The 9,136-nt window shown below is 44.3% G+C and overlaps 1 pseudogene; it reads left to right on the top strand.

Moving 5' to 3' along the window:
* The first annotated feature begins 5,776 nt into the window (after positions 1 to 5,776).
* On the top strand, positions 5,777 to 6,362 carry LOC146862421 (exosome complex component CSL4 pseudogene; annotated as a pseudogene).
* The last annotated feature ends 2,774 nt before the right edge of the window (positions 6,363 to 9,136 follow it).

Genomic DNA, 9,136 nt, shown 5'->3' with positions numbered 1-9,136 from the left:
AAGATAGCTTCCTATCTCATGCTGACGATCTCTCCAAACAACTTAGAGCCAGACAATATCCAACCCACTTGGTGAAACAAGCTTTTAAACGGGCATCCAATAACAATAGAGAGGCCTTGCTTGAACCCCCAGGTTTCAAGGTACCATTGACCAGAATGACTCTAGTCACTACTTTCAGCACATTATCCAATAGTGTACAGAATTCAGTACGTGAACACTGGCCTATCCTTAATGTTGGAAATGATAAGATTCCACTTCCTTTGTTCTCATTTAAACGAGGTTCCAGTTTGCGCGACAATCTTGTCCATACTAGACCCAAAGCGAAACCGGCCTTGAAAGCTTCTACACTTTGGGATTTGCCACCTATACAGGGCCACTATCCTTGTGGCTCTTGTTCTGCATGCCCTCAGACTCAACAAACTAAGTCTGTTGACGTAGGATCGGACAAACCGTGGATCTTACGCAACCACACGAATTGCAATTCAGAGAAAGTGATCTACCAAATAACATGTCCTTGTTCACTTAGATACATTGGAATGACGACACGCAAGATCAAAATCAGTATCGGTGAACATAAGAGCACTATAAGACGCAACAAACAGGCTACCAGATTAACCAGTCATTTCCTCACCCTAAACCACAAACCTGAGGATTTGAGGTGGCTTATTCTGGAACAACCGTTCATTCCACCTCACATTGCTGACATAAAGAAATTTCTTTTTCTCCGTGAGCAGAAATGGGTTTTCAGACTTAAAAGCGATGTCCAGGGACTCAATGACCAAATACCATGGACATCGCTGTGACAAACTAGGAGTTGTAGGGCTGGCGAATCACCAAAATATGCTGTTGTTCCTCCATTCTCTAGTTTTGCGCACCCCAGTGGAGTCTAATCCTTCTAACTAATGTTACCCATTTCGGGGCTATAATGCGATCTTGGTTCGCTTTCACTGGTACGCCATTTATATCAAATTTGTATGGACAATCTCCAACAATTTGTTTGGTCGTCTCTTATGACATCTCTATTTTTGAATATAAGGAAATCTTCTGAGGTGTCATTGATATGGCCATAACGATTTCCAGTGATTGAGTGTTTGATTACTGTGACTAAGCCATTTGAAAGTATTCTCTAGTACACGGCGATTTATATCACTTACATGTGGTTTCCACTTTCATGTATTAATACGCTCTCGAAATCTCGAGCCATTGACCAACTTGGACCGCTTGTATTTTTTTCCTCGGGCTAGAATATAACATGTATACCCCGAATAATCAATACTGGGTCTATATCGGTTGGTCTAGTCTAGTTTGGTACTTTCATACTTTATTTCATACCACCTGTTCATCTTCTGCGTACCAGAAAAGAAGTACTACATTTCCCATGATGACTTAGGCTACTCGGTATGACATTGTTTTGGCATCGGTCTGTTCCTTTTTTGCTTCAAACCACTTGTTTGCCTTCTACGTACTAGATGGGGATCACTACAATTCCCATGATTACTGAGGCGACACGTAATGACGTGGTTTCGTCATCAGTATGTTTCGTTTCACGTCGTTTTGAAATCAGAGGTCCCAGGTCAATAAAGAGTCGAAACCATCTCGTTCGAGTACCTCCCCTACTGGCTCGGCAGCCGTTTGAGGTACCGACGGATAGATAAGACTTGATGCGCTCATTTAACAACCAGCGGACCTCTGTCCAAACTTTACAAGTTCAAAGTCAATATGCTTGTTCGTCTGTTCAGTTGTTATTGTGTGAGTTGGTTACGGGGCACTACCACTGACGAAGTTCTGTGGTTTGGTCATTCAATTGATTTATGTCGGTTCCCTGTATTAATATTGCCAACTTGCTCTAATACTCAGCTGGCTTTTCATTTTATGAGAGACAAGTCTCTATATATGTGCAATTGAGTTCAGAAACCACGTGCTTCTACTTCCATAGATACCCTTGATAACACGGTCCATGATTGCCCATGGGAGCGCGATTGTCATAAAGTCACAATCATGACGGCTTGGACACTACGCTCACTTAGGGCATAGCTTCTACTCGTGGGCGGACCCTCGTTGTTTTCCCAGCCTTGGTTTTTAAGATAAGCGTATTTCACATTGAGGTAATGTTTAATTTATAACTCTGGACTATGCCTCTTATTTTCCTCAGAGCGGTGCCTCCTTTAGCCTGAGCAGTTGCCAGGTGAGGTGAGGCGTATACCCAGAATTGTTCGGGTAAGTGTTAAACAATGAGCATCTTAATTATTTGATACGATGCATATACTAATATGTGTTTTGCATAATGGAATAATATTTCTTGTGCGTCTCGTGACCTATAATATTGCTGTACCTCCCCGTTTACTTTTCACTATGTTTGTTTTCACTTTAACAGGTAATTTCTCCTAGACCTAGTAATGGCTCAGGTTGTATGATTTACCTTTTTCTCACGTTTAATATGCAGTAGCTTGTCGTGGTCCTGACGAAAGCTGGGGTACAAAATACCTATAAGCTGAAACATGTAGACCAGATCCAACACAGTTATTTGTTTAAAACTGTCACAGCACTGTTTTTAATTTGGCATCAAGGCAGCACTTAAATAAAAACTTTTTTGTGCCTTGTTTTCCAATTTTATCCATCACATTTAGTTCACTTGCACTGCACACATCACCCCATACCTTTTTGCAGATCAGTTCCTTCCATTGGAGCAACATATCTATAGTTGCATCTAGGACAATCTTTGAACCTCTATCAATGTACATCTGGTGATGGACCGTTCTTTGAGAAGTCCCTGGTTTCCCAAATGATGAAGCGAGCCACTCTTCAGTGGGTGATGGGAACCCTTTTATGCATATATAGATCCTTAATGCATATGTATCCAGTGTGATATTTTGGCACGAACATTCTGTTATAGTATTTGGGGTACAGCACCTCTTAAGGTCACTTGATTTATCAGACTCACAGTCCTTTTTTTGTTAGACAATGGCTGTGCTTACCATGTCGTTTTTAGCACAGTTTGGCTATGTTCTGCATTTCATTGCTTTCTGGATTAAGATGTTATATATATGTAAGTAGAAGGTTTTTACTGTTGTTCACTACCTATTAGCACTTTATTAAAGTGGTAATATATATATATATTTTCCATAGGAAAGGTGTTTTTTTACTTGCCTATATCTTTGGCACCGATTGACGAATCTTCACGAAATTCTCCAAACAATGTGTCACAGTAAGTCTGGCTCTGCATGGCTAGTTTCGTGGTGATCTGTCAAGCGGGGGACAAGAAAAAAGGGCTAAAAAAAGTGCATTTTCTATGTTAATTCTCATAGCATGCGTAGTCGTACCTACTGCCTGAACTGCTGGATGCAATGTTACCAAATTTGGCAGAAAGGTAGATGTTTTTACGCAGATAGTGCTTTTTGTTATTTGGTGCAAATCCTTTGAGTAGATTTTGAGAAATGTAAGAAGAAAAATTTAGCAATATATATGTGGTCACGAAGTCTTCGCAAAAAAAGACGAGCTCTTTCAGGCAAATGCACAGGTCTGATTGGCTGCCAACACTTCAAACAAGAAGTGCTGGCAGCCATCGTGGGACTCGGCTTCACTGAATCCCCCCCAAAAAGTGAAAATTAAGAAAAGGAGGCAGGGTAGGAATGCCCTAACCCCCAAGATATGGGTACGGACCGCCACATCCTCGGGGCAAGGAACTATAGAAATGCGGGGGGGCCATGCAGCCCCCCGCAGCCCCAGGGCCGCCACCTCCCCTGGGCAATAAACTGTAGATCTGTGGGGAGCCTGCACTCCCCCCCACAGCCTCATATTCTGCCACCTCCCTGAGGCTCAAAGAATATAATGGAGGGGGCCCGTTGTGGACCCCCGGACCCACCACCTCCCCAGTGCTAAGGTAAAGATTGGAGGGGGGGGCGCGCAGCTCCCCTCCAGGAGCCAAAGATGGCCCTGGTGACCGCCACCCCCCAGGGCCAGCTCCCTGTATGCTCCCGGTTGCACACCCCGCGACATACCTGTTTGCTATGGCTTGGCGGCAGCTTTAGCGCTCTCGCCAAATCATAGCAAACTGTGCTCCACTTTGAGCAAGCAAGAACATTTTGCACTCGCTTGCTCAAAGCAAAGCATAATTGCTTTAACAGAAAGGGAGCTGCATGTTCAGGGGCTCCCTCTGTATTAAAGCAATGCGGGCTCCTGCAGGAGGTGGGGAGCCAGCAGGGACTGCAGGGACCTTCAAGCTCTCCCCGCGGTCCTCAACAAAGGGCACCCAGAAGAGATGCTGGGTCCTCGGGGATGGGGTTCCCGGGGCCAAAATCAGCCGAGGACGGTGGCCACATGGCCACCTCCCCTTGTTTTTTTGTTTTTATTAAAAAAAGAAATAGGCTGGGCCCCGGGGGATACATATTTTTTTAAAAGGCCTAGCCTTGGAAACTGGGACCCTGGGTCCCAAATCGGCCCAGGAAAGGGGGCCACATGGCCCCCACCCATACAAAATAAAAAATGCGGGACCAACAAGTTGCAGGAGGCCCCGGTATCTTTCTCCACTACTCTGTAAACATGCCTCCTGGCGCCCTGCTGGTTGGGGAATGAAGTCCCCTTAGATGTTGAGAGTCCTTCAGTGCCAGGAACTCCTTCTGGTATCTCCAGTAAGTTCCAGACAGTGGGATTGCTGAGAGGTCTTTGTAGGCCACACCTTCTTTCTCAGCCACTCTGCAAATGAGCCGCTTGGCGCACTACTGGTTGGTGAATGAAGTAAGCCCTCGGCGAAGCGGTAAAAAAACTACACTGTACTGTTGAGAGAGACTAAGTTGTTGTGAACAATAGTTGAAGAAGACATCCTTTACTTAGCATTAGCGGCGGGACTTGTGTAACTAATGGCCTCTTCTGTCTGACTTCAATTCAGCTGGGAAACTTTTATGAAGAAGACTAAGAGTCAGACTACCTTGATGGATGGGTTGCACGAAAAGGGAAAGAAGGATGGAAGGAGGAAGGACAGGTGACATGTAATATATGACTGGCAGAGAAGGATGTGTGGGATGCATAGGTGGCTGATAGGAATCGGATGCATGGGTGGTTGAAGGATGGGTGAAAGGTGAAAGAAAGGATGCCTGCCTGGGTGGGTGGGTGAAACTGTATGGGTAATTAATAGGAATCCTCCGGGGGGGTTTGATGGGTCAAACTCAAAGGCAAGCAAGGAATGACTCATGGGCAGTGTTCCCAGGAAGCTGCGCGCAAGCGCGCGCGCACATCTTTTACTCCGAGCGCGCAGTCTCCTGTTTGAAGCGCGCACACAGCAGATCCCTCAAAGCGTTCGCGTCACCGGGACTGGCAGGAGGTAAGTTTGTTTTTTTACTGGCAGCCTGTGCACGCATTCAGCAGTAAGAAGCTTGTGCACTTGCTGTATTTCATTTCTTAATGGGGCACAGCTGGGGGCTGATTGTGGGCCATTGTGAAAATATTTCTGTTAATTGCAGCGCATGATAGTGCTGCGTTTAACAGGAATACTTTCACAAAGGCCCACAAACAGCCCGCAGCCGCTCTCCATTAAGAAATTAAATGTAGCAAGTCCAAAACCACGACGTGTGCTTTACACATCGTGCTTTTGGACTTGATGCATGTTTTTTTGTAAGTGGAGTGCTGCTGCGGGCTGATTTTGAGCTTTTGTGAAAATATTCCTCTTAATTGCAGCGCATGACAAATGGTTGTGTGACAGAGCCAATCACGTTGGTTCACGCTCGTTAGAGCATGCGTCGCTGTGCTAGAGTGTTTGGGACCAGCAGAGCGGTTTATGGTCATGGCTCCTGCATGGTACTGTATACCTGGAGAACGGTTGTGCAGTCTTGAAAACTTTTACCCTGGCGGTGGGACATACAGCAGGCATGGGTATATTTATGCCTCCCTCTCAGGGTATGTGATGAAGAAAAGTTATAATGCAATGTTGCCTATGGTTTCTGTGGTGAGAGATGCGTAGTCCCAGCTCATACCTGATATGGGTGCAATTGTCAACCTGTAAGGTGTGCAGCATTAATTCCCGCTTTGCCAAAGTTCATATCCTCTACATTGCATCCACTCCATTGAAGAATACATTCAGAGGAACAATACGAAAGGAAGAAATTCGACCTACTGAAAAAGACAAGGTTGAAGTGTACAAGAGTTTCCGACCTGGTGACATTGTCCTGTCAAAAGTTATTTCTCTTGGTGATGCACAGTCCAACAATCTGTTGACAACCGCTGAGAACGAGCTGGGCGTGGTGGTTGCCCACAGTGAAGCAGGAGTGCAGATGGTGCCCATCAGCTGGTGTGAGATACAGTGCTCGCAGACGCACATGAAGGAGTTCAGGAAAGTGGCCCGGGTGCAGCCAAAGTTTCTACAGACGTAGTCAACTTGAATTTCTCAGAAGCGTTGTTTCCCGCGCCTCTTGGAGCTGTGCTGCACACTCCGCACTGTTGGCAGCTCTCCTGGCGTAAATAAAATCTGTTGTTCTATGACATGTACAGTCTTGCTGCTCAATGTGGTGTCCATGGCAAAAGGTACATTGGTTGATGGAAGATAGTGCATATCAGCAGATTCATGTCCAACAAAAAATTGTTTCTCAAAATTCTTCGCTCCTCAGTGCCTATAGTGGTTAGACTGCTCGGAAAATGGTTTGATAGGGTCCGATTCGGCACAAAATGAGCAATGACGTTTATTTTTGCAGGCTTTCTTAATGCAACTAAAGTGTAATGTTTAATAAATTTGACACGTGACTTCAATTATTTCTGTCCACATTTAGTCAATAAGCATTGCAACTTAAGTCCTCAGACTGATGGACTAAAACTCCTTGGTAACCGACGCAGACAAAACTAAGGGGCATATCAACAAGGGCTTTATCTCAGTTTTTTTGGCTTTAAAAGCCAAAAAAGGAGAGATAAAACTAGTGCCCTATCAACAACAGGGTGCTAACATGCAAATTTTTATGTTAGCACCCTTTTACTCTACGCTTCCCCTTGCATCTCTAATGAGATGCAAAGGGGGCGTTCCAGAGTAAAATAATAGGAGAAATGTCGCTAAGCGACATTTCTCCTATTATCAAGAATGTCGCTAACCCTGTTAGAGACAAAAAAAGCAGCGCTAACCGCGGTTAACGCTGCTTTTTTACATCTGGTATTTTTCTGACTTAGCCATGATATCCTATGGAAGGAGGATATCATGGCTAAGTTTGCCTGTCCCTATCAACAAGGTAACGTGAGATTATCGCTGGGTTTCCAGCGATAATCTCACGTTAGCCTGTTAGCGTGAGGATTTTTATCGCTGTTGAGATAAGCGTTGCTAACAGCACGCTATCTCAGCGATAAAAATTCACGCTAGCCGGCGATAATTATCCTAGCGCTAAGTGCGCTTAGAGATAATTATCGCCGGTTGTTGTTGATATGCCCCTAAATTGCTTTTTGCACAACCGTTATGACTGGATCTTTCAACTCCACATAATTTGATTTACAAGTCATTATAGTTCGTGTGTTATTCTCTCCTTGACCACTGCCTTGATGTTTTTATGAATCTTGCAATTCCTAACCAAAAAAAGAGTGATTGTGAGACGGATAATTTTACCTGGTCATGATGATGATAATAGTGCAAATCAGCATAATGTTGCATTGCTGATTCTGCTTCAGTATTGTAAATACAAAACAGAGACAGATATATTACACAGATAGTTTAGAGACACAGACAGACACAGTGATAGATAGCTATATAGATACTACAGGCAGGGCACTGGGCTTGAGATATTGTGCAACTGTGGGGTTTTCCGCTTAATTATGGATTTGCTCCACCTGCCACTTAATCCATTACTTCTGAATAATTGTCAGTTAAAAAAATCATTGTGGATCAAACTATACTAGAAATGCTGCCAGCAAGAGGCAGGTTTTTACTGTAAAGTGGCAGGTCGACTTTCAGTTATTGATGGATGCATTTAGGTGTTACATTGATACCAGTGAGGTGAAATATTTGCCCAGGTGCTGTTACCAGGTGTAAAAATTATAAAATAATGAAAGAATGCTGCCAGAAGGAGTGGTTAATTGCGCTGCATAATTTGCTATTTCGCAGCATAATTTCGCCCTCCCTGCTGCATTAATCCAGTGGCCCTGATTATAGTTTTGATACAATTTTTTCCCTCTTCGCTTGTCACATACGTGGGAATATGTACAAGCCCCTATAGCCACGGGAATGTCACTTTTTGTGACATTCCCAAGGCGATAGAGGCCTTGCCTTATGTACAAGGCATCGTTAAGCCATTTAACGTGGCTTAACACTGCCTTGTACATAAAGCATCCTTTCACGCAGGGGCGTGCAGTGGGTGTTGTGGTGGGCGTTCCACCGCAATATCCATTGTATTTGACACTGCCCCCTATGTACATAACATATAAAAGAAATTACATTTATGCGGTGATGTGAAAACAATTGAAAAAGACTTGTGACTGTTAGGAGAGGTTTGTTTGTAGTATGTGTGGCTGTAAATACACATGCACTGCATACTCCTGCTATCTAGTGTTCAGCTCAGACAATTGCAACAATATTTTCTTCGAAGAAGCAGTTCGAACCATGCAGTATAGTGACTTCTCTTATTTGGCAGGGCACATGGGCACCAGCTCTATTGTTGGATTGTTTCTTTCAGGCTGGTCCAGTTCAGTTCAGAGGCAAACTCACACTCCAAAATGAGGGGCAGCAACAACATCACCAGCAGCCTGTGATAATTATAAAGTAGTAACAATGGTATGGTCTAAAGGGTGGGGGAGAGTCGCCGCAGGCGGGGGTACGCTTCTCTGGCCTTTAAAAGGAATCGTCCCTGGGGGTCACATTAGATACAGTGCCCTGAGGGCCTTATTTATTTATTTAATTCACAGCATGACCACTTTCACTTTAGCGGCCATGCTACAAAAGCTTTATTTGTTTATTTTTAATACACTTTGTGTAAAAGTGCCCCATGCGCACTTTCATTTTAATGTTGACCACGCCCCTTTCTTTAGACGCTGCACCCACATGCGTGGTCTGGTTCCTGGCACACATAACCTTGGCTGCAGTGCACAGAGACCTTACACTGCCGCACACAGAGGAAAAACATTTGAGGGAACATTGCTCATGGGTGGTGGTTTAAAAAAAATTACTAATGTTTGTTGT

The sequence above is a fragment of the Triturus cristatus genome, chromosome 2_2 (assembly GCF_964204655.1).
Source record: "Triturus cristatus chromosome 2_2, aTriCri1.1, whole genome shotgun sequence".
In the NCBI taxonomy this organism is placed as follows: domain Eukaryota; kingdom Metazoa; phylum Chordata; class Amphibia; order Caudata; family Salamandridae; genus Triturus; species Triturus cristatus.
The sequence above is the reverse complement of the archived record's forward strand: the minus strand, read 5'-3'. Positions and strand labels throughout refer to the sequence as shown.